This window comes from Pleurodeles waltl, chromosome 5 (assembly GCF_031143425.1).
Source record: "Pleurodeles waltl isolate 20211129_DDA chromosome 5, aPleWal1.hap1.20221129, whole genome shotgun sequence".
Classification (NCBI taxonomy): domain Eukaryota; kingdom Metazoa; phylum Chordata; class Amphibia; order Caudata; family Salamandridae; genus Pleurodeles; species Pleurodeles waltl.
Window position 1 is genome coordinate 1,372,333,084 of NC_090444.1, and position 25,823 is coordinate 1,372,358,906.

A 25,823-nucleotide genomic window follows, 5' to 3' on the forward strand; every position below is an offset into this window, starting at 1 on the left:
GGCCTGTGTAAGAATTGTCAGAGCTCCCTATGGGTGGCAAAAGAAATGCTGCAGCCCATAGGGATCTCCTGGAACCCCAATACCCTGGGTACCTCAGTACCATATACTAGGGAACTATAAGGGTGTTCCAGTATGCCAATGTGAATTGGTGAAATTGGTCATTAGCCTGTTAGTGACAATTTGGAAAGCAAAGAGAGAGCATAACCACTGAGGTTCTGGTTAGCAGAGCCTCAGTGAGACAGTTAGTCATTACACAGGGAACACATACAAGGCACACTTATGAGCACTGGGGCCCTGGCTGGCAGGGTCCCAGTGACACATACACTAAAACAACATATATACAGTGAAATATGGGGGTAACATGCCAGGCAAGATGGTACTTTGCTACACAATGTAAGCCCCTAGTATATGGTACTTAGGCACCCAGGACATTGGGATTCCATGGGAGCCCTATGGGCTGCAGCAGTTATTCTGCTACACATAGACAGCCTATGCAAAGGTTTCTGCAGGACACCTCCCAGACAGGTTTCTGTCCTCCTGTTGCTTGAGCAGCTCAATCCCAGGAAGGCAGAACAAAGGATTTCCTTTAGGAGAGGGGTGTTACACCCTCTCCCTTTCGAAATAGATGTTACAGGCTTGGGAGGGGTAGCCTCCCCAAGCCACTGGAAATGCTTTGAGGGGCACGTTTGGTGCCCTCCTTGCATAAACCAGTCTACACCGGTTCAAGTACCCCCAGTCCCTGCTCTGGTGCGGCACTGGACAAAGGAAAGGGGAGTGACCACTCCCCTGTCCATCACCACCTCAAGGGTGGTGCTCAGTGCTCCTCCAGTGGGTCCCTGGAATTTGCCATCTTGAATTCCAAGGTGGCACGGAACTCTGAGAGCATCTGAGTGGCCAGTGCCAGCAGGTGACGTCAGAGCCCTCCCCTGATAGGTGCTTACCTGTGTAGCTGACCAGTCCCCCTTTCAGGGTTATTTAGGGTCTCTCTCTTGGGTCATTCTTCAGATTCGGATTGCAAGACTCCAGCAGGAATCCTATGCTGTAGGAAAGTACCATCTTGCCTGGCATTTTACCTCCATTTTTACATGTATGTCAGTTTGTTGTTGCCTGTCTCACTGGGATCCTGCTAGCCAGGACCCCAGTGCTCATAGTTTGTGGCCTGAATCTGTGTACCTGTGTAGTGACTAACTGTGTCACTGAGGCTCTGCTAACCAGAACCTCAGTGCTTATGCTCAGTCTGCCTTTAAAATTGTCACTGTAGGCTAGTGACCATTTTCACCAATTCTAATTGGCACACTGGAACACCCTTATAATTCCCTAGTATATGGTACCTAGGTACCCAGGGTATTGGGGTTCCAGGAGATCCCTGTAGGCTGCAGCATTTCTTTTGCCACCCATAGGGAGCTCAGACAAATCTTACAAAGAACTGCCACTGCAGCCTGAGTTAAATAACGCACATGTTATTTCACAGCCATTTTACACTGCACTTAAGTAACTTATAAGTCACCTATATGTCTAACCTTCATTTATTGAAGGTTAGGTGCAAAGTTACTAAGCGTGAGGGCACCCTTGCACTAGCAAAGGTGCCCCCACATAGTTCAGGGCAATTTCCCTGGACTTTGTGAGTGCAGGGACACCATTACCCGTGTGCGCTACATATAGGTCAATACCTATATGTAGCTTCACAATGGTAACTCCGAATATGGCCATGTAACATGTCTAAGGTCATGGAATTGTTCCCCCATGCCAAATCTGGTATTGGGGTTCCAAACCCATGCATCCCTAGGGCTCCACTATGGACCCCGGGTACTGCCAAACCAGCTCTCTGGGGTTTTCTCTGCAGCTACCGCTGCTGCCATCCCACAGACAGGGTTCTGCCCTCCTGGGGTCTGGGCAGCCCAGGTAGGCAGAACAAAGGATTTCCTCTGAGAGAGGGTGTTTTTAGGAAAGTACCATCTTGCCTGGCATGTTACCCCCATATTTCACTGTATATATGTTGTTTTAGTGTATGTGTCACTGGGACCCTGCCAGCCAGGGCCCCAGTGCTCATAAGTGTGCCCTGTATGTGTTTCCTGTGTGATGACTAACTGTCTCACTGAGGCTCTGCTAACCAGAACCTCAGTGGTTATGCTCTCTCTGCTTTCTAAATTGTCACTAACAGGCTAGTGACCAATTTCACCAATTCACATTGGCATACTGGAACACCCTTATAATTCCCTAGTATATGGTACTGAGGTACCCAGGGTATTGGCGTTCCAGGAGATCCCTATGGGCTGCAGCATTTCTTTTGCCACCCATAGGGAGCTCTGACAATTCTTACACAGGCCTGCCACTGCAGCCTGAGTGAAATAACGTCCACGTTATTTCACAGCCATTTACCACTGCACTTAAGTAACTTATAAGTCACCTATATGTCTAACCTTTACCTGGTAAAGGTTGGGTGCTAAGTTACTTAGTGTGTGGGCACCCTGGCACTAGCGAAGGTGCCCCCACATCGTTCAGGGCAAATTCCCCGGACTTTGTGAGTGCGGAGACACCATTACCCGTGTGTGCTACATATAGGTCAATACCTATATGTAGCTTCACAATGGTAAATCCGAATATGGCCATGTAACATGTCTAAGGTCATGGAATTGTTCCCCCATGCCAAATCTGGTATTGGGGTGCCAATCCCATGTATCCCCGGGGCTCCACTATGGATCCTGGGTACTGCCAAACCAGCTCTCTAGGGTTTTCTCTGCAGCTGCTGCTGCTGCCAACCCCTCAGACAGGTTTCTGCCCTCCTGGGGTCCAGACAGGCTTGGCCCAGGAAGGCAGAACAAAGGACTTACTCAGAGAGAGGGTGTTACACCCTCTCCCTTTGGAAAAAGGTGTCAGGGCTGGGGAGGAGTAGCCTCCCCCAGCCTCTGGAAATGTTTTGATGGGCACAGATGGTGCCCATCTCTGCATAAGCCAGTCTGCACCGGTTCAGGGATCCCCCAGCCCTGCTCTGGCGTGAAACTGGACAAAGGAAAGAGGAGTGACCACTCCCCTGACCTGCACCTCCCAGGGGAGATGCCCAGAGCTCCTCCAGTGTGCTCCAGACCTCTGCCATCTTGGAAACAGAGGTGCTGCTGGCACACTGGACTGCTCTGAGTGGCCAGTGCCAGCAGGTGACGTCAGAGACTCCTTCTGATAGGCTCTTACCTGTGTTGCTAGCCTATCCTCCTTCCTAGGTAGCCAATCCTCCTTTTCTGGCTATTTAGGGTCTCTGCTTTGGGGAATTCTTTAGATAAAGAATGCAAGAGCTCATCAGAGTTCCTCTGCATCTCTCTCTTCAGCTTCTGCCAAAGGATCGACCGCTGACAGCTCAGGACGCCTGCAAAACCGCAACAAAGTAGCCAACGACGACTACTGCAACCTTGTATCGCTTCTCCTGCCGCTTTCTCGCCTGTTTCCTGGTGGTGCATGCTCTGGAGGTAGCCTGCCTCCTTCTTGCACCAGGAGCTCTGAAGAAATCTCCTGTGGGTCGACGGAATCTTCCCCCTGCAACCGCAGGCAACAAAAGACTGCATCACTGGTCCTCTGGGTCCCCTCTCAGCACGACGAGCGTGGTCCCTGGAACTCAGCAACTCTGTCCAAGTGACTCCCACAGTCCAGTGACTCTTCAGTCCAAGTTTGGTGGAGGTAAGTCCTTGCCTCCCCACGCTAGACTGCATTGCTGGGTACCGCGTGATTTGCAGCTGCTCCGGCTCCTGTGCACTCTTCCAGGATTTCCTTTGTGCACAGCCAAGCCTGGGTCCCCAACACTCTAACCTGCAGTGCACAACCTCCTGAGTTGTCCTCCGGCGTCGTGGGACTCCCTTTTGTGTCTTCGGTGAGCTCCGGTTCACTCCTCTTCCAAGTGCCTGTTCCGGTACTTCTGCGGGTGCTGCCTGCTTCTGTGAGGGCTCCCTGACTTGCTGGGCGCCCCCTCTGTCTCCTCATCCAAGTGGCGACATCCTGGTCTCTCCTGGGCCACAGTAGCACCCAAAAACCCTAACCGCGAGCCTTGCAGCTAGCAAGGCTTGTTTGCGGTCTTTCTGCGTGGGAACACCTCTGCAAGCTTCTTCACGACGTGGGACATCCATCCTCCAAAGGGGAAGTTTCTAGTACTCTTCGTTCTTGCAGAATCCACAGCTTCTACCATCCAGTGGCAGCTTCCTTGCACCCTCAGCTGGCATTTCCTGGGCATCTGCCCAATCTCAACTTTGTCACAACTCTTGGACTTGGTCCCCTTGTTTCACAGGTACTCTCGTCCGGAAATCCACTGTTGTTGCATTGCTGGTGTTGGTCTTCCTTGCAGAATTACCCTATCACAACTTCTGTGCTCTCTCGGGAATATAGCTGCACTTTACACCTACCTTTCAGGCTCTTGGGGTGGGCTATTTTTCTAACCCTCACTGTTTTCTTACATTCCCAGCGACCCTCTACAAGCTCACCTAGGTTTGGGGTCCATTCGTGGTTTGCATTCCACTTTTGGAGTATATGGTTTGTATTGCCCCTATACCTATGTGCTCCTATTGCAATCTAGTGTAACTTTACATTGCTTGCATTACTTCCTTTTGCTATTACTGCATATTTTTGGTATTGTGTACATATATCTTGTGTATATTTGGCATCCTCATACTGAGGGTACTCACTGTGATACTTTTGGCATATTGTCATAAAAATAAAGTACCTTTATTTTTAGTATATCTGTGTATTGTGTTTTCTTATGATAGTGTGCATATGACACCAGTGGTAAAGTAGGAGCTTTGCATGTCTCCTAGTTCAGCCTAAGCTGCTCTGCTATAGTTACCTTCTATCAGCCTAAGCTGCTAGTAACACCTCTTCTACAATAATAAGGGATAACTGGACCTGGTACAGAGTGTAAGTACCCCTTGGTACCCACTACAAGCCAGGCCAGCCTCCTAGATTGGTTGTGCAGCGGTGGGATATGTACTTGCAACTACTTACCACTTTGTCATTGTGTACTTTTCATAAGAGAATAATATACAAAACAAGTTCAGTGTATGTACACCTAACCAAAAAGTTTTGCTTTTCTTCTCTTTCACTATCTGCTAAGTGCGGAAAAGTACTCCTAAACTTTCAAAACGTTTCTGAAAAGTTGAAAACGTTTTTTTTTCTGTTTCCTTAAAAAGTCCTGAAACTTTTTCTCTCTTTTATCTGTCCCTAAACCTTTCTTCTATCATGTCTGATGTAGAAACTTCAACTAACTTGGTCAGCTCAGCTTATGACCACCTTAACTGGAAGGGTTTAAGGAGTCTCTGCATTGATAGAGGTTTAGGGGTGGGAAAGAATCCCTCTAGAGAATTGTTATCTCACATGCTTATTGATAATGATAAGGCCTTAGCTGGCACATCCATTGAGAAGTTAGGAGATGGTTCACACTCTGACTCAGGGACACCCCCAGTAAGAGTGTTAGAAGGTGACCTTCCCAACCTGCCCCTTAGCAGACCACCTAGCATAGCTGGTAGTATTGTGAGCTCACATCACAGTAGGGATATTATTCCTGCAGGCCAGGTTGTTAGAGTGCCAACTGTTAGGGACAGGTCTCCCTCTGTTCATTCACATCATTCTTCTGTGTCAAAGCATGCCCAACCCACCCACCCTGATGACAGATTGTTAGAAAGGGAACTCAATAGATTGAGAGTGGAAGAGTACGGGCTGAAGCTTAAACAGCAACAGCTGGCTCTAGACAGGGAATCTTTAGACTTAGAGAAAGAGAGACAGAGGTTGGGGTTAGGACCCCATGGTGGCAGCAGCAGTATTCCAGATAGTAATCCTGTGAAAGAGCATGATTCTAGGAATCTGCATAAGATAGTTCCCCCTTACAAGGAGGGGGATTGTAGTGTGGTCAGTTTTATGTATCCTTTGCGCATTAGCTTCAGGCTTTAGGCCTTTGTGCATTTTGCCCTGGATGTATTTTATTCCTTTGCTCACAGCTTAGAGCCTCTGTGCACTTTGCTCTAAATGCTTTTATTCGGCTTCGTACTGTTATTTTTTAAATAACCAGTTCTACGGTCTTGTTTTATTTTTTATATCACACTGTTTAGCCTACTTCAGCATTGGAGTTCTCCATAACACATTCCTGTTCACTCTGTGCTTCAGTCAAGGATACAGTCTGGTACATTGCCGATAGACGTGGTAGGAGTTTAGTCTTTGGCATTCCTGCGTAGGGACATTTGGTGATCACGCTGACATGTTAGTTATAAAAACACTTCCTTGTCCCAATACACGCAAGAGGGAGATTCCGACCAGGGAACCACAACTAGACGCTGACTGCCTCGTTGTAGATGTTGAACCAGATCACAGGCCTTTGCTCAGGTATGAGGGCTGATGTCTCCCCAGGGATTCAGAAAGGCAAGTTAGAAGCTTAACATGCTGTGCTCGAAATAGAACTAGCTGAGAGAGAGTAGAAATTGTTAAACACCATGATAGCGTTGTTCTTATGTTTCACTCTCCTCGTGACTATTTCAATCCTACTGTGTTGTATGGTTCTGGTTATTGCGGCTCACGCCTTAATATCTAAAATGCAGTTGTTTTATTAAAACATAATATAAAACTTATACTGCCTTTGTCATTTGTATTTGAGATCATATTGTAAATGAGAGAGTTGGCTTGGATCTGAGTGACCACGACTTCCCTGAGAAGTTCCAAAGATGTCATGCGCTCAGCTGCCCAATCATCTCTTCCCGTTTGGAAACAATGAGGCACTGCTAGTTAGCCGGAGCAAAACCGGGTTTAGGGTGACAGAGATCCTTCCAAGTGGGTCCGACTCAGTCCCCCACACCGTGAACAATCCTGCTGCCTAGAAATCCAGTAGTCTCATTGAGGATAATGAGAGCCCACGCGACAGGATGACATTAACAAGTGGTTTGCTGCACTTGAGAGGGCCTGTGTTGTACAGGGGGTCCCTCAAAGGCAGTGGGCTGCTATCCTATGGCTATCTTTCAGTGGAAAGGGTAGGGATAGGCTCCTTACTGTAAAGGAAAGTGATGCCAATAATTTTACAGTTTTGAAGAATGCACTCTTGGATGGATTTGGCTTAACCACTGAACAATACAGGATTAAGTTCAGAGAAACCAGAAAAGAGTCCTCACAAGACTGGGTAGACTTTGTTGACCATTCAGTGAAGGCCTTGGAGGGGTGGTTACATGGCAGTAAAGTTTCTGACTATGAAAGCCTGTACAATCTGATCCTGAGAGAGCATATTCTGAATAACTGTGTCTGATTTGTTACACCAATATCTAGTGGACTCAGATCTGACCTCTTCCCAAGAATTGGGAAAGAAGGCAGCCAAATGGGTCAGAACAAGAGTGAACAGAAAAGTTCATACAGGGGGTGACAAGGATGGCAAGAAGAAGGATGGTAAGTCTTCAGACAAGGGTGGGGACAAATCTAAAAATTAGTCTTCATCAGGGCCACAAAAACACTCTGGCGGGGGTGGTGGGTCCAAATCCTCTTCTAATCAAGTAAAGAAACCATGGTACTATTTATGTAAAGTAAAAGGCCATTGGGCAACTGATGCCAGTTGTCCAAAGAAAAGCACCAAGCCTCCCACTACCACAACCCCTACTGCTACACCTAGTGCCCCTAGTAATAGCAGTGGTGGTGGGAGCAAACCTACTAATAGCCAATCCAAGGGAGTAGCTGGGCTCACTTTTGGTAATTTAGTTGGGGTTGGTTTTGTTAGGGAGACCACAGAGGCTGTGTTAGTCTCTGAAGGTGCCATTGATTTGGCTACCTTGGTTGCTTGTCCCCTTAATATGGATAAGTACAAGCAACTTCCCCTAATCAATGGTGTTGAGGTTCAGGCCTACAGGGACACAGGTGCCAGTGTTACCATGGTAATAGAGAAACTGGTACACCCTGAACAACACCTACTTGGTCACCGGTACCAAGTGACAGACGCTCATAACAACTCTCTTAGCCACCCCATGGCTGTTGTGAATCTCAACTGGGGGGGGGGTTATTGGTCCAAAGAAAGTTGTGGTTGCCTCAGATTTACCTGTAGACTGTCTACTAGGGAACGATTTAGAGACATCAGCTTGGGCAGAAGTGGAGTTGGAGGCTCATGCAGCCATGCTGGGCATTTCTGGGCATATTTTTGCTTTAACCAGGGCTCAGGCCAAAAAGCAAAAAGGACAGGGTGATTTGGATCCTGGAACAATGGACCAAGTGCTCCCTAAAGCTAGGGTTAGTAACGGTAAATCCCTACCCACTATCCCTCCCTCTACAGATGATACTACTTCTGAGGAAGAGGAATTTCCACCCTGTGCAGAACCTTCACCAGAGGAGCTGGTAGCAGACATTGCTGAGCTTTTGGGTGGAGGGGGGCCTGCCAGGGAGGAGCTGAGTGTGGCACAGCAAACCTGTTCCACATTAGAGGGTCTAAGACAGCAAGCTGTCAAACAGCAAAATTGGGATGTCAGTGACTCACATAGAGTTTACTGGGAGGACAACCTCTTGTATACAGAGGCAAGGGCCCCAAAACCTGGAGCAGCTAGGAGATTGGTCATTCCCTTGCAATACCGAGAGTTCCTCCTAACTCTAGCTCACGACATTCCCTTGGCTGGACATTTGGGTCAAATTAAAACATGGGAAAGGCTTGTCCCCCTGTTTCATTGGCATAGGATGTCAGAGGACACAAAATACTTTTGTAAGGCCTGTGTGACCTGCCAAGCCAGTGGCAAGACTGGTGGCACACCAAAGGCTCCCCTTATTCCACTGCCTGTGGTTGGGGTTCCCTTTGAAAGGGTAGGGGTTGACATAGTTGCCCCCCTTGACCCTCCTACTGCTTCAGGCAATAGGTTTATCTTGGTGGTAGTGGACCATGCCACAAGATATCCTGAAGCAATTCCTCTAAGGACCACTACAGCACCTGCAGTGGCAAAAGCCCTCTTGGGAATCTTTTCCAGGGTGGGTTTCCCAAAAGAGGTGGTATCAGACAGGGGTAGCAACTTTATGTCTGGATACTTGAAGGCCATGTGGAAGGAATGTGGTGTAACATACACATTCACCACACCTTATCATCTACAAACAAATGGACTGGTAGAGAGGTTTAATAAAACTCTCAAAGGAATGATAATGGGACTCCCTGAAAAACTCAGGAGGAGATGGGATGTCCTGTTACCTTGCCTCTTTTTTGCTTACATGGAGGTACCCCAGAAAGGAGTGGGCTTCAGCCCCTTTGAACTCCTATTTGGACACCCTGTAAGAGGTCCTCTAACACTTGTGAAGGAGGGTTGGGAACAACCTTTAAAAGCACCTAAGCAAGACATAGTGGACTATGTACTTGGCTTAAGATCCAGAATGGCTGAGTACATGAAAAAGGCCAGTAAAAACCTTCAGGCCAGCCAAGAGCTCCAGAAGCAATGGCATGACCAGAAGGCTGTTCTGATTCAGTACCAACCAGGACAGAAGGTGTGGGTCTTGGAGCCTGTGGCCCCAAGAGCACTCCAAGGCAAATGGAGTGGACCCCACATCACTATTGAAAAGAAGGGAGAAGTCACCTACTTGGTTGACTTGGGCACTGCCAGGAGTCCCCTCAGGGTGCTCCATGTCAATCGCCTAAAACCCTACTATGACAGGGCTGATCTCACCCTGCTCATGGCAACAGATGAAGGACAGGAAGAAGAGAGTGACCCTCTCCCTGACCTCTTCTCTTCCACAGAACAAGATGCTCTAGTGGAAGGTGTAGTTTTGGCAGACTGTCTTACTGCTGAGCAGAAAGACAACTGCATACATCTCCTGGGTCAGTTTTCTGAACTCCTTTCTACTGTGCCAGGCACCACTTCTTGGTGTGAGCACACTATAGATACTGGAGACAGCATGCCTGTCAAAAGTAAAATCTATAGGCAGCCTGACCATGTCAGGGACTGCATAAAACAAGAAGTTCAGGAAATGCTTGAACTGGGAGTGGTTGAGCACTCTGAAAGTCCATGGGCCTCTCCTGTGGTGCTTGTACCAAAGCATCACTCTAAAGATGGGAAAAGAGAGATGAGGTTTTGTGTAGATTACAGAGGGCTCAACCAGGTAACAAAAACTGATGCTCACCCTATACCCAGGGCAGATGAGCTAATAGATACACTGGCATCTGCCAAGTATCTAAGCACCTTTGATTTGACTGCAGGGTATTGGCAGATCAAGTTATCAGAGGATGCTAAAGCAAAAACTGCATTTTCGACTATTGGAGGGCACTACCAATTCACAGTAATGCCCCTTGGTTTGAAAAATGCACCTGCCACTTTTCAGAGGTTGGTGAATACAGTCCTGCAAGGGTTGGAGGCTTTTAGTGCAGCATTTCTAGATGATATAGCTGTCTTTAGCTCCACCTGGGATGATCACCTGGTCCACCTGTGGAAGGTTTTGGAGGCCCTGCAAAAGGCAGGCCTCACTATCAAGGCTTCAAAGTGGCAGATAGGGCAGGGGAAAGTGGTTTATCTGGGACACCTGTTAGGTGGAGAACAGATTGCACCACTTCAGGGGAAAATCCAAACTATCATGGATTGGGTTCCCCCAACAACTCAGACCCAGGTGAGAGCCTTCTTAGGCCTCACTGGGTATTACAGGAGGTTCATTAAGAATTATGGCTCCATCGCAGCCCCTCTTAATGACCTCACCGCCAAGAAAATGCCTAAAAAGGTATTGTGGACAGCTAGCTGTCAGAAAGCTTTTGAGGAGCTGAAACAGACCATGCGCACTGCACCGGTCCTAAAAAGCCCATGTTACTCCAAGAAATTCATTGTTCAAACTGATGCATCTGAATTAGGGGTAGGGGCAGTCTTATCACAACTCAATTCTGAGGGCCAGGATCAACCTGTTGCTTTTATCAGCAGGAGGTTGACCCCTAGAGAAAAGCATTGGTCTGCCATAGAGAGGGAGGCCTTTGCTGTGGTCTGGGCACTGAAGAAGTTGAGGCCATACCTGTTTGGCACTCACTTCATTGTTCAGACAGACCACAACCCTCTACTTTGGCTAAAACAAATGAAAGGTGAAAACCCTAAATTGTTGAGGTGGTCTATATCTCTACAGGGAATGGACTATACAGTGGAACATAGACCTGTGAGTACCCACTCCAATGCAGATGGACTCTTCAGATATTTCTGCTTAGACAATGAAGGGTCATCAGGTCATGGCTAGTCTTATTGTCCTTCATTTGGAGGGGGGGGAGGGTGTAGGAAAGTACCATCTTGCCTGGCATGTTACCCCCATATTTCACTGTATATATGTTGTTTTAGTGTGGGGGCCCCAGTGCTCATAAGTGTGCCTTGTATGTGTTCCCTGTGTGATGACTAACTGTCTCACTGAAGCTCTTCTAACCAGAACCTCAGTGGTTATGCTCTCTCTGCTTTCTAAGTTGTCACTAACACTAATGTGTGATTCACATTGGCATACTGGAACACCCTTATAAATCCCTACTATATATGGTACTGAGGTACCCAGGGTGTTGGGGTTCCAGGAGATCCCTATGGGCTGCAGCATTTCTTTTGCCACCCATAGGGAGCTCTGACAATTCTTACACAGGCCTGCCACTGCAGCCTGAGTGAAATAACGTTCACGTTATTTCACAGCCATTTACCACTGCACTTAAGTAACTTATAAGTCACCTATATGTCTAACCTTTACCTGGTAAAGGTTGGGTGCAAAGTTACTTAGTGTGTGGGCACCCTGGCACTAGCCAAGGTGCTCCCACATTGTTCAGGGCAAATTCCCCGGACTTTGTGAGTGCGGGGACACCATTACACGCGTGCACTATACATATGTCACGACATATGTATAGCGTCACAATGGTAACTCCGAACATGGCCATGTAACATGTCTAAGATCATGGAATTGTCACCCCAATGCCATTCTGGCATTGGGGAGACAATTCCATGATCCCCCGAGTCTCTAGCACAGACCCGGGTACTGCCAAACTACCTTTCCCGGGGTTTCGCTGCTGCTGCTGCCAACCCCTCAGACAGGTTTCTGCCCTCCTGGGGTCCAGCCAGGCTTGCCCCAGGAAGGCAGAACAAAGGATTTCCTCAGAGAGAGGGTGTTACACCCTCTCCCTTTGGAAAAAGGTGTCAGGGCTGGGGAGGAGTAGCCTCCCCCAGCCTCTGGAAATGCTTTGATGGGCACAGATGGTGCCCATCTCTGCATAAGCCAGTCTACACCGGTTCAGGGATCCCCCAGCCCTGCTCTGGTACGAAACTGGACAAAGGAAAGGGGAGGGACCACTCCCCTGACCTGCACCTCCCAGGGGAGGTGCCCAGAGCTCCTCCAGTGTGCTCCAGACCTCTGCCATCTTGGAAACAGAGGTGCTGCTGGCACACTGGACTGCTCTGAGTGGCCAGTGCCAGCAGGTGACGTCAGAGACTCCTTCTGATAGGCTCTTACCTGTGTTGCTAGCCTATCCACCCTCCTAGGTAGCCAAACCTCCTTTTCTGGCTATTTAGGGTCTCTGCTTTGGGGAATTCTTTAGATAAGGAATGCAAGAGCTCATCAGAGTTCCTCTGCATCTCTCTCTTCACCTTCTGCCAAAGGATCGACCGCTGACTGGTCATGGCGCCTGCAAAACCGCAACATAGTAGCCAACGACGACTACTGCAACCTTGTATCGCTTCTCCTGCCGCTTTCTCGCCTGTTTCCTGGTGGTGCATGCTCTGGGGGTAGCCTGCCTCCTTCTTGCACCAGGAGCTCTGAAGAAATCTCCCGTTGGTCGACTGAATCTTCCCCCTGCAACCGCAGGCAACAAAAGACTGCATCACCAGTCCTCTGGGTCCCCTCTCAGCACGACAAGCGTGGTCCCTGGAACTCAGCAACTCTGTCCAAGTGACTCCCACAGTCCAGTGACTCTTCAGTCCAAGTTTGGTGGAGGTAAGTCCTTGCCTCCCCACTCTAGACTGCATTGCTGGGTACCGCGTGATTTGCAGCTGCTCCGGCTCCTGTGCACTCTTCCAGGATTTCCTTTGTGCACAGCCAAGCCTGGGTCCCCGACACTCTAACCTGCAGTGCACAACCTCCTGAGTTATCCTTCGGCATCGTGGGCCTCCCTTTTGTGTCTTCGGTGAGCTCCGGTTCACTCCTCTTCCAAGTGCCTGTTACGGTACTTCTGCGGGTGCTGCCTGCTTCTGTGAGGGCTCCCTGACTTGCTGGTCCCTCCGGGGCCACAGCAGCACCCTAAAACCCTAAACGCGACCCTTGCAGCTAGCAAGGCTTGTTTGCGGTCTTTCTGTGTGGGAACACCTCTGCAAGCTTCTTCACGACGTGGGACATCCATCCTCCAAAGGGGAAGTTTCTAGTCCTCTTAGTTCTTGCAGAATCCACAGCTTCTACCATCCGGTGGCAGCTTCTTTGCACCCTCAGCTGGCATTTCCTGGGCATCTGCCCAATCTTGCATTTGTCGTGACTCTTGGACTTGGTCCCCTTGTTTCACAGGTACTCTCGTCCGGAAATCCACTTTGGTTTCATTGCTGGTGTTGGTCTTCCTTGCAGAATTCCCCTATCACGACTTCTGTGCTCTATGGGGAATATAGGTGCACTTTACACCTACCTTTCAGGGTCTTGGGGTGTGCTATTTTTCTAACCCTCACTGTTTTCTTACAGTCCCAGCGACCCTCTACAAGCTCACCTAGGTTTGGGGTCCATTCGTGGTTCGCATTCCACTTTTGGAGTATATGGTTTGTGTTGCCCCTATACCTATGTGCTCCTATTGCAATCTATTCTAACTTTACATTGCTTGCATTACTTCCTTTTGCTATTACTGCATATTTTTGGTATTGTGTACATATATCTTGTGTATATTTGGAATCCTCATACTGAGGGTACTCACTGAGATACTTTTGGCATATTGTCATAAAAATAAAGTACCTTTATTTTTAGTATATCTGTGTATTGTGTTTTCTTATGATATTGTGCATATGACACCAGTTGTAGAGTAGGAGCTTTGCATGTCTCCTAGTTCAGCCTAAGCTGCTCTGCTATAACTACCTTCTATCAGCCTAAGCTGCTAGAAACACCTCTTCCACACTAATAAGGGATAACTGGACCTGGTACAGAGTGTAAGTACCCCTTGGTACCCACTACAAGCCAGCCCAGCCTCCTACAGTGTTACACCCTCTCCCTTTGGAAATATGTGTTAAGGGCTGGGGAGGAGTAGCCTCTCCAGTAGCCTCTCCCAGCCTCTGGAAATGCTTTGATGGGCACTGATGGTGCCCTCCTTGCATAAGCCAGTCTACACCAGTTCAGGAAACCCGTAGTCCCTGCTCTGGCATGAAACAGAACAAAGGAAAGGGGAGTGACCACTCCCTTGTCCATCACCACCCTAGGGGTGGTGCCCAGAGCTCCTCCAGTGTGTCCCAGACCTCTGCCATCTTGAATCCAGAGGTGTGAGGGCACAATGGAGGCCTCTGAGTGGCCAGTGCCAGCAGGTGACGTCAGAGATCCCTCCTGATAGGTGCTTACCTCACTAGGTGGCCAATCCTCCTCTGAGGGCTATTTAGGGTCTCTCCTGTGGGCTTTTCCTCAGATAACGACTTGCAAGAATTCACCAGAGTTCCTCTTCACCTCTCTCTTCGACTTCTGCCAAGGACCGACCGCTGACTGCTCCAGGACGCCTGCAAAACTGCAACAAAGCAGTAAGAAGACTGCGAGTGACATTGTAGCGCCTAATCCTGCCAGCTTTCTCTACTGTTTCCTGTTGGTGCATGGTTTGGGGGCTGTCTGCCTTCATCCTGCACTGGAAGCCACGAAGAAATCTCCCGTGGGTTGACGGAATCTTCCCCTTGCTCCAGCAGGCACCAAACTTCAGCGCCACCGGTACTCTGGGACCCCTCTCATCCTGATGAGCGTGGCCCCTGGAACACAGGTGGTGGACTCAAGTGACCCAGACTGTCCAGTGGTCCAAATGTCCAAATTTGGAGGAGGTAAGTCCTTGCCTTCCCTCTCTCCAGACAGTAATCCTGTGCACCGCGTGAACTGCTGCTGCTAGGGCTTCTGTGCACCTTTCCAAGGAATCCTTCGTGCACAGCCAAGCCCAGGTCCCCAGCACTCCGTCCTGCATTGCTCAACTCGCTGAGTTGACCTCCGGCTTCGTGGAACCCTCTTTTGTAGTGTTGAGACGACCGCCGTGCTTAGTCTTCTTGAACCCATGTTCAAGGGCTTCTGCGGGTGCTACCTTCTTGTGCGTAGGCTCTCTACGTTGCTGAGGGCCCCCTCTGTCTCCTTTCCCAAGTGGCGACATCCTGGTCCTTCGTGGGCCCGGGCAGCACCTGTTTTCTTCAACTGGGACCTTTGCAGCTAGCAAGGCTTGTTTGCAGTCTTTCGCCAAATTAACAACTTTGCAACCTCCAGCACTCCGTGGGACATCTGCACAAAGGAGAAGCTCCTAGCACCTTTCGTTGTTGCAGAATCTTCAGCATCTTCCACCCAGAGGCAGCCTTTTTGCACCTTCATCTGGGGTTTAGTGGGCTCCTGCCTACCCCTGGACACTTTCACTACTCTTGGACTTGGTCCCCTTCCTTTGCAGGTCCTCAGGTCCAGGAATCTGTCTTCAGTGCTTTGCAGTCTGTTGTGGTCTTTGCAGAATCCTCTATGACGAGTTTAGTGTGTTTCTGGGGAAGTAGTAGCACTTTACTCCTACTTTTCAGGGTCTTGGGTTGGGGTATCATGGACACCCTTAGTGTTTTCTTACACTTCCAGTGACCCTCTATAGACTACACTAGCCTAGGAGTCCATTTGTGGTCCGCATTCCACTTTCTTAGTATATGGTTTGTGTTGCCCATAGGCGTATTGCATCCTATTGTATTCTACAGTGTTTGCACTACTTTCTGACTGTTTTACGTACCTGATTTTGGTTTGTGTGTATATTTTACTTACCTCCTAAGGGAGTATATCCTCTGAGATATTTTTGGCACATTGTAACTTTATTTTTAGTAACCCTGAGTATTGTGTTTCTTATGATATAGTACCTATATGATATAAGTGGTATAGTAGGAGCTTTGCATGTCTCCTAGTTCAGCCTAAGCTGCTCTCCTATAGCTGCCTCTATCAGCCTAAGCTGCTAGAACACTAGTAATCGACTAATAAGGGATAAGTGGACCTGGCACAAGGTGTAAGTACAATCAGGTACCCACTATAAGCCAGGCCAGCCTCCTACATTTGCATCCTTTACTTCACCTTATTACCTAAGAAACTGCATTTGGACCCTCTGGCAACTCTACAACTGCAGCAAAGAAGCAAAGACAACTTCTGCAACATTATAACTTCAGCTCCTGCCAGCAACTGCAGCTGATTCCCGGCCGTGCATCCTCAGAGGACAGACAGTCTTCAGCCTGCTCCAGAAGAACAAAGGGATCTTCCTTGAAGTGAATGAGTCACTTCCTTGCTTCAGCAGGCACTCCTGCAGCAACGACCGGGGGCTTGGGTCTCCTCTCCTGACGAAGTGCATGGATCCAGCATCACGGGTGGTGGACTGAAGTGGTCCAGACAGTCCTGACGTCCAACTATCCAACGTTGGTGGAGGTAACAGCTTGCCTCCCCAAGCAAGACGGTACCCCCATGCACCGCGTGTTTTGCAGTTGCCAAGGCTTGTTGGCACCTTTCCATTAACTTCTTTGTGCACCATGCACCTCTGGCCCCCAGCAATCCTTCCTGCAAGGCACCGCCTCCAGCGTGGTTCTCCGGCGGCTTGGGATCCCTTTGTGTAGTGCTGCGTGGACCTCCTTTTGCACCTTCTTTGTCTCCGTACTGTGGGACTCCTTTGCGTGCTGCCTGGTCTTCTGAGGGCTTTCTGATTTGCAGAGAGCACCTCTGACTGCCCCTCCTGTGTAGAGTCCACCAGTTCCCTCCTGGTCCCGGGCAGCCCAATTTTCCTCTAACTGTGAGCTATGCATGTGCCAAGGCTTGTTGGCGGAATCCAGCGATGCAAACCAAACTGCAATCATTCATCCAGCGTGGCACATCTTCTGCACCAACCAGGAACCTGCATCAGTCTTCTTGGGTGCAGTACTGACTGTTCTTCACCGATGGTTCTTCTTTTGCACCTTCATCCGGGTTAGCAGGGCCTCCTGTTCTTCTTGGACTCTTCAGTGCTTCTTGGACCTGGTCCCCTTCTTCCACAGGTCTTCAGGTCCAGCAATCCATTGTTGGTGTCTCGCAGTCTCTTCTGGCTCTTGCATAGTCTTCTTTCTTGTGTTCTTGTGTGCTCTAGGAAAGGGAAAGTTACTGTGATTTGCTTCTGCTTTCCTGAACTCTGGGGTGGGTTCTATGATGTTTTCTATTACTTCCAGCACCCCTCTACACACTATACTTGCCTAGGTGGGAAACCGACTTTCGCATTCCACTTTCTTAGTATATGGTTTGTGTTCCCCCAGGCCCATTTCTAACTATTGTGATTTTCACTAATTGCACTGTTTTCTAACTGTTTTACAGCTATTTCTTCATACTAGTATATATAATTTGTGTATTACTTACCTCCTAAGGGAGTATAGTCTCTATGGTATTTTTGGCATTTGTGTCACCAAAATAAAGTACCTTTATTTTTGTAACACCAAAAATATTCTTTCATGTGTGTGAGTACTGTGTGACTACAGTGGTATTGCATGAGTTTTACAAGTCTCCTAGTTAGGCCTTAGCTGCTCATCCACACTACCCTTAGAGAGCCTGGCTTCTAGACACTGACTACATTTCAGTAATAAGGGATAACTGGACCTGGTATAAGGTGTAACTACCTTTGGTACCCACTACAAACCAGGCCAGCCTCCTACATTGGTGGTGCAGCGGTGGGATAAGTATTTGCAATTGCCTTATCACTCTGTCACTGGTGCTTTCCACAGGAAGGAATACTGTATACCTAGAGATATACACATATACCTAGTTGCAAGGTTCTAGGGGGTCATTACAACCCTGGCGGACGGTGTTAAAGGTGCGGTAATACCGCAAACAGTCCGACGGATAAGAAAAGGGAATCATGACCCTGGCGGAAACCACCAACAGAGACAGCCACTTTAACACACCGCCCGCCATGGCGGTACTGACAAGCAGCGCGGCGGTCACCGCCAACAGACAGGCGGAAGACAATGTACCGCCCATAATATCACAACCTACCAATCCGCCACCTTTTCCGGGGCGGATTCACCGTGGATAAAAACACGGCGGAAACAGTTACTGCAATGGGAAAACGCTCACCTTAACACACTCCATGAGGAAGGAGGACTCCATGGAGCCGGAATTACAAATCCTACCGGCCCTTGTATTCCTACTCATCTTCGAAGAGCAGCGCCGGCGAAGACAACGGTGAGTACTGCACCTACGACATAGGGGAGGGGGAGGCAAAAGTTAGGAGGACACACACGAAACATCCCCACCCCCACCCCCACCCTCGCATATTACAACACACACACCAATGCATTCCCATAAATCACAGTAACAACCCACAACCCCCCCGGAAGAATGCGAAGACAAAACAAAATCAGTTCAAACATTGTAATGCAGCAATACACATGTCTCAAAAATATACAGATATATTATAAAATCATTCAAAAGTATATACATTACGAGAAGTAGTGCAGATATGCACATATCAATGTCCGTGCACCACTAGTCCAAACATGCATGGGTGGGGCCCACAAAAGATACCTGTCCACAAACGGAGAGAACACTGCCGGGGCATCAGATAGAAATACTACAGGCACCTCAGGGGGAAGGGAAGGGGGGGCACCTCAGCCGGATGAGTGCAAAGCTAGATCCACGACGCGGCTCCATGCCCATTGATGTATCCTGGGAAGTGCAAAGCCACAGTCTCTCAAGTCTCTACAGTGGGTGGTTTGCCCACTGTACCATCCTGGGGAGTGCAAAGCCACAGTCTCTCAAGTCTCTACAGTGGGTGGGTTGCCCACTGTACCATCCTGGGAAGTGCAAAGCCACAGTCTCTCAAGTCTCTACAGTGGGTGGGTTGCCTACTGTACCATCCTGGGGAGTGCAAAGCCACAGTCTCTCAAGTCTCTACAGTGGGTGGTTTGCCCACTGTACCATCCTGGGGAGTGCAAAGCCACAGTCTCTCAAGTCTCTACAGTGGGTGGGTTGCCTACTGTACCATCCTGGGGAGTGCAAAGCCACAGTCTCTCAAGTCTCTACAGTGGGTGGTTTGCCCACTGTACCATCCTGGGGAGTGCAAAGCCACAGTGTCGCAAGTAGGTAACAGCCTCCACTCGTTCTGGAGGGGGACTGGTGCCCAGACTGGATTAGTCTCCCCGTGAAAGTTTCTGTCCCGTCACTGTACCAGCTGCACATGGGATAACGATGCTTGATGTGGCGGCCTTTTCATTCTTCCCCGGTGCATGCCCTGTTCAGCGGTGGTTTGCCATGGCGGTCTCTGGACTGTTCACCGGTGCTTTGCCATGGCGGTTGTGGACTGTTCAACGGTGCTTTGCCATGGCGGTTCTGGACTGTTCAGCGGTGCTTTGTCATGGCGGTCTCTGGACTGTTCAGCAGTGCTTTGCCATGGCGGTCTCTGGACTGTTCAGCGGTGCTTTGCCATGGCGGTCTCTGGACTGTTGAGCGGTGCTTTGCCATGGCGGTCTCTGGACTGTTGAGCGGTGCTTTGCCATGGCGGTCTCTGGACTGTTGAGCGGTGCTTTGCCATGGCGGTCTCTGGACTGTTGAGCGGTGCTTTGCCATGGCGGTTCTGGACTGTTGAGCGGTGCTTTGCCATGGCGGTCTCTGGACTGTTCAGCGGTGCTTTGCCATGGCGGTCTCTGGACTGTTGAGCGGTGCTTTGCCATGGCGGTCTCTGGACTGTTCAGCGGTGCTTTGCCATGGCGGTCTCTGGACTGTTCAGTGGTGCTTTGCCATGGCGGTTCTGGACTGTTGAGCGGTGCTTTGCCATGGCGGTCTCTGGACTGTTCAGCGGTGCTTTGCCATGGCGGTCTCTGGACTGTTCAGCGGTGCTTTGCCATGGTGGTTCTGGACTGTTCAGCGGTGCTTTGCCAAGGCGGTCTCTGGACTGTTCAGCGGTGTTTTGCCATGGCGGTCTCTGGACTGTTCAGCGGTGCTTTGCCATGGCGGTCTCTGGACTGTTGAGCGGTGCTTTGCCATGGCGGTTCTGGACTGGGCATTGGTGTGTGGCATGACGTTCTCTGGACTGGGCATTGGTGTGTGGCATGACGTTCTCTGGACTGGGCATTGGTGTGTGGCAGGACGTTCTCTGGACTGGGCATTGGTGTGTGGCATGACGTTCCCTCATTGCCCAGTGGGGCTGTGGCAGCAGGGGCCCTCCTGGGCACTGACTCCGGCGGTGGATGTGGTCTCCTGACCAGTGACAATACTTGGGCCCTCCTGGGCACTGACTCCGGCGGTAGCGGTGGTCTCCTGACCAGTGACGATACTTGGGCCCTCCTGGGCACTGACTCCAGCGGTGGTCTCCTGACCAGTGACGATACTTGGGCCCTCCTGGGCACTGACTCCGGCGGTGGTCTCCTGACCAGTGACGATACTTGGGCCCTCCTGGGCAATGACTGGCGGTGGTCTCCGGACCAGTGACGACGGTGCTGGCGGTGGCGTCCCGACCGCCGGGAAGGATGCCGCCCTTCTCTGCCGTGCTGCTCACACCAGGCTGTGCAGACTTCCTCTGGCCCTTCCCCTCCTTTGGAGGAGTCACAGCTGACTCTGCAATCCCCCTGGGACCCCTGTGAGTTGTTTTGCCTCCAGGAGTCTTCACAGGGTCCTGTCGGCCACTTTCAATTTCAGAGCCTTTACAGGGGGTGGGCTGCCAGTGCCTTGGCTCCGGGCCACACTGCCTGCCCTGGTGGCCGGTGCACTCCACACACCTTGAACAGGCACCACTGGTATTGGAGGCTTTTTGGCTGAGGCACTACGACGGGACTGATGAATTGGAGGGGGAGGTGGGGGCAAAAAGGTCAACTTTACAGAGGGACAGTTTCTGACGAACAATGGGATGGGTAGTTGGAGGGGGTCTGGGAGTGGAGGAAGAGGAGGTGGTTGTAGGAGGTGTCACTTTAGGTGTTTTGGGTGCAGGTGCAGGTACTGGAGGCTGTCGTGAGGTGGATGGATGTTGGGTGTGTGGGTGCCCGCGTTTGTGTACTTTGGGAGGGGGCGTCACAGACACACTGGGAGAGGACACAGGGAACGTGTAAATGGGAGTGGAGGTGGTGATTGCAGGTGAGCGGGGTGTGGTGCTGGGTGTTCTGGTGCGACTCCTGGTGCCTGTAGATGTAGTGCATGCAGGTGAGAGTGTAGACGAGACTGGGATGGAGGAGGGAGACGACGAGTGGGGGGGACACTGGAGGCAGTGGATGTTGCTGTGTCTGCATGTGGGTGATGCTTGTGTGTGAGCCTGTGGGTTGTGTGGTGCCTATGTTTGCCTGAGCTTCCCTTGTGTGTTGACGTGTGTGCATGCTGGTCTGTAGGTGTGCTTAGGATGGGCTGGGGTACAGGGGATTGGGTCTGGGTGGAGGAAGTTGGAGGGGGGAGGCTAGACACAGGGACAATGGCTGCCATCAGTGCTGAGGCCAGAGATTGTAGGGTTCGCTGAAAGACAGCCTGACCAGAATGAATGCCCTCCAGGAATGCATTACCGTGTTGCAACTCCCTTTCTGCACCCTGGATGGCATTCACAATGGTAGACTGCCCAACAGTGAGTGACCTGAGGAGGTCAATGGCCTCCTCACTGAGGGCAGCAGGGGTGACTGGGGCAGGGCCTGAGGTGCCTGGGGCGAAGGTGATGCCCACCCTTCTGGGTGAGCGGGCACGGGGTGAATGCTGAGGGGCTGCTGGGAGGGCGGTGCTGGTAGGGGAGGTGGCGGCTGTACCTGTAGAAGTGGGGCGCACAGATGGTGCCGCCACCACAAGGGAGCTCCCATCGGCGGACGAGTCCGTGTTGCTGGTTGGTGATCCGGTGGCCGACGTGAAACTCCCCTCGCCCTCCGTCCCACTGGTGCATTCTGAGTCCGTAGTGTGGCCCTCCATGGCCATGTGGGATGCAGCTCCCTCGTGCTCCGGTGCCACTGTACCTCCGCCTGATGATGCTGATGCACAAAAGAACAGGGAGAGCACAAAAAGGGGGGTGGGGGAAGACAGAAGAAAGACAGGTTGAGTGCATGGCATACCGCTACCGTTGGCGGACAATACAGACACAGCAGCCCCCTGCACTACGCCGTGCTCCTAGCCTCTGCAGATGCAATTTCTGGGATCTGGCCTACATGGCTGTGGTGGACATCTGCACACATGGATGCCACAGGGGCATGTATACCTGTACTTGACACTCTACTGCGGTGGGGTAGGCCACATGGCCTGCATTAAGGAGGGGCCTAGTCTACGTATTTCTGCCTGGCCTAAGTACACCCGCAGGCCTCCTCCCCCACCCTGACCCCTCCACTGTGCGCAAAGTCCGCAGAATGAGAGACTACTCATCCCCTTGTGTCTGCTGTGATGCCCTCAAGTGCCCATCCAACTCAGGGTAGGCCACTGCCAGTATCCTGAACATCAGGGGGGTCATGGGGAGACGGGCACCCCTCCCACGTTGGGAGGCCATCCCCAGCTGAGCCTCCGCCGTCTTCTTGCTCCAGCGGCGAATGTCCTCCCATCTTTAACGGCAGTGGGTGCCCCGTCTCTGGTGGACCCCCAGCGTCCGGACGTCCTTGGCGATGGCACGCCAAATGTCCTTCTTCTGGTGGGCGCTGACATACTTGACATGCACAAGGGAAGAAGCGAAGTCATTAACAACTGCACAGTCGATGTGAGTGGCCCCCCTCCCTACCCTAGCCATGTGGCACATTCATTCACATGCATTCATGCTCCCTGAACTCTGCCCCCTTCCCTCTTACAACCAGCCCTCTCCACCCAGGCCTAGCCCATACAACGTGCTACCTGTGTACTAACCTGTTGGTCTGGAGGACCGTAAAGTAGCGTGTACTGGGGGAGGACCCCGTCTACCAGTTTCTCCAACTCCTGAGCAGTGAAGGCAGGGGCCCTTTCCCCAGACGCAGCAGCCATCGTTGCTTCCAGACCGAGGTCACAGCAGCACTTGCAGTGTAGGTCCTCTCCTGTCGAAGATCAGGTATCTAGTGATTGAACAGATAGAAAATGGCGGTGACGTCTGCGGCAGTGACATCCGTGGCGGTGCGTATCATCACCGCTGGCGCACTTGTTCATTGGCTCCTGGGACCAATAGGGTCCAATGCTAACCAATGCAGCATTGCGCCGCAGTCTACGACCGCCTACCGCGATGGTGTGCAATGGCAACGCAGTTACCCCACAATCCCATTGTCCCAGTTTAGAGGTCTCGCAGCCGCCATTTCAGGGGCCCACATGGCTTCATTTACTTCTGCGTCACACATAGATAGGCCTACACTCAACACACATACAGGAAGGGTTTTGTGTTTGGTGTCGTCTTCTGTGTAACTGTGGGTACATACCTGGAAAAAAATGGACTCGATCGTCGCTGTTGTCCTTCCTAGGCGCCGTCAGCTGGGACATTTGAAAAGATGGCGGAATCCTCCGGTGTACCGACCGCTGGTGGACCTGTTGACAATGGAGGAGCGACATTTAATCGTCACCTACAGGTTTGACCGTGCCACAATCCAGGAACTATGTACCCAGTTGGAGCCAGACCTGATGTCACCAATCCGCCATCCCACTGGAATCCCCTCTGACGTGCAGGTGCTGTCAGTGCTCCATTTCCTTGCAAGTGGGTCTTTTCAGACAACAGTGGCCATGGCATCAGGGATGTCCCAGCCTATGTTTTCCAACGTGCTGTCCAGAGTGTTGTCTGCCCTGCTGAAACACGTAAGGAGATACATCATTTTCCCTGAGGTGGAAGATTTGGCTACAGTGAAAGGTGACTTCTATGCCCTTGGACATATCCCCAACATCATAGGTTCTATTGATGGGACCCATGTAGCTCTGGTCCCCCCCCCCACAGGGGTGAACAGGTGTACAGGAACAGGAAGAGTTATCATTCGATGAATGTACAGATGGTATGTTTGGCAGACCAATACATCTCCCAGGTTAATGCTATGTTCCCTGGCTCAGTGCATGACGCCTACATCCTGTGGAATAGCAGCATCCCTGATATGATGGGTCCACTCCAGAGGCACCGTGTGTGGCTATTAGGGGACTCTGGTTACCCCAACCTGTCCTGGCTATTGACCCCAGTGAGGAATCCCAGGACCAGGGCAGAGGAACGCTACAATGAGGCCCATGGGCAGACTAGGAGGGTGATCGAACGCACCTTCGGCCTCCTTAAGGCCAGGTTCAGGTGCCTCCATATGACAGGTGGTTCCCTATTCTACTCACCGATGAAGGTGTGCCAGATCATCATCGCCTGCTCGATGCTTCACAATCTTGCTTTGCGACGCCAGGTGCCTTTTCTGCAGGAGGATGGTCCAGATGACGGTGTTGTGGAAGCTGTGGAGCCTGTGGACAGTGATGAGGAGGAAGCTGAGGAAGAAGACAACAGGGAGTCAGTCATACAGCAATATTTCCAGTGACACACATGTGAGAACATTTTCATTTTTACCATTACATTCACTGTCACACGTCTTCCTCTATCCTGTGTGTAATTTCATGGGATTTTTTGTTAACTGAGTTGTTCCTTTCCATTACGGTTTCACAGGTGTGGTTACCAACGTGTGTCATCTGCATGCATCCTTCAAGGACTTATGATGTGTGATATTGGTATGTTGCCTTTACAACTAAAAACGCTTTTTGACACTGTCATTGATAATAGATTTTACCAAATCATAGACTGACTCCAGATTGTTTTGTGGTTCAAGGGTGTTTATTTAAGTGCTCAAAAATGGAGGGGGGTTATAAAATGGTGATGGGTGATGGTGGAGGAATGTCCATGGCAGAGTCCAGTCTATTAGTCTCACAGGTGCACTGCCCATATGGGCATAGGAAGTGGAGCTGGGGCAGTTTAAGTATGAACAGGGTAACAAAGTGGGACAGTGGGGGGACAATAAGGGTGGTCTCATTTTCAGGCTGGGGTCTTGCCATCTTGCTCTGTCCTGTTCCTGGATCTCAGGGACCGCTTGCGTGGTGGTTGTCCGTCTGCAGGGGGTGGGGTGCCTGTGTGGTGGTCCTGTGGCGGGGCGTCCTGTCCACTTGCGCCGGCGGAGGTGGTGGGCAGTTCATCATCCAGGCTAGTGTCAGGGGCCCCTTGGAGTGCCACGGTGTCCCTCATGGTCTTTTGTATGTCCTTCAGCACCCCTACGATGGTGCCCAGGGCGGAGCTGATGGTTCTGAGCTCCTCCCTGAACCCCAAATACAGTTCGTCCTGCAGGCGCTGGGTCTCCTGAAACTTGGCCAGGACCGTCGCCATCGTCTCCTGGGAGTGGTGGTATGCTCCCATGATGGAGGAGAGGGCCTTGTTGAGAGTGGGTTCCCTTGGCCTGTCCACCCCCGGTCGCACAGCAGCCCTCCCAGTTCCCCTGTGTTCCTATGCCTCCATCCCCTGGACCGTGTGCCCACTACCACTGCCCCCAGGTCCCTGTTGTTGTTGGGGTGGTGGGTTATCCTGGGTTCCCTGTAGTGGTGGACACACAGCTGATTGACCTGTCCTGGGTACGGAGGTTTGGGCCCGCTGGGTGGGTGCTGTACTGGTGTTACCAGAGGGTGGAAGGTCAGTGTTGGGCTGTGCCTGTGCAAGGGGAACCGACTGTCCTAAGGCCCACGATGGTCCGGGCTGGTCATCAGGCTCCAGTAGGGCAGAGCTGCTATCGTCACTGTGGGCCTCTTCTGTGGGTGGAGTGGAGATGTCTGGACCCTCCGGTGTGGTGACGGTCCTTCGTGATCCT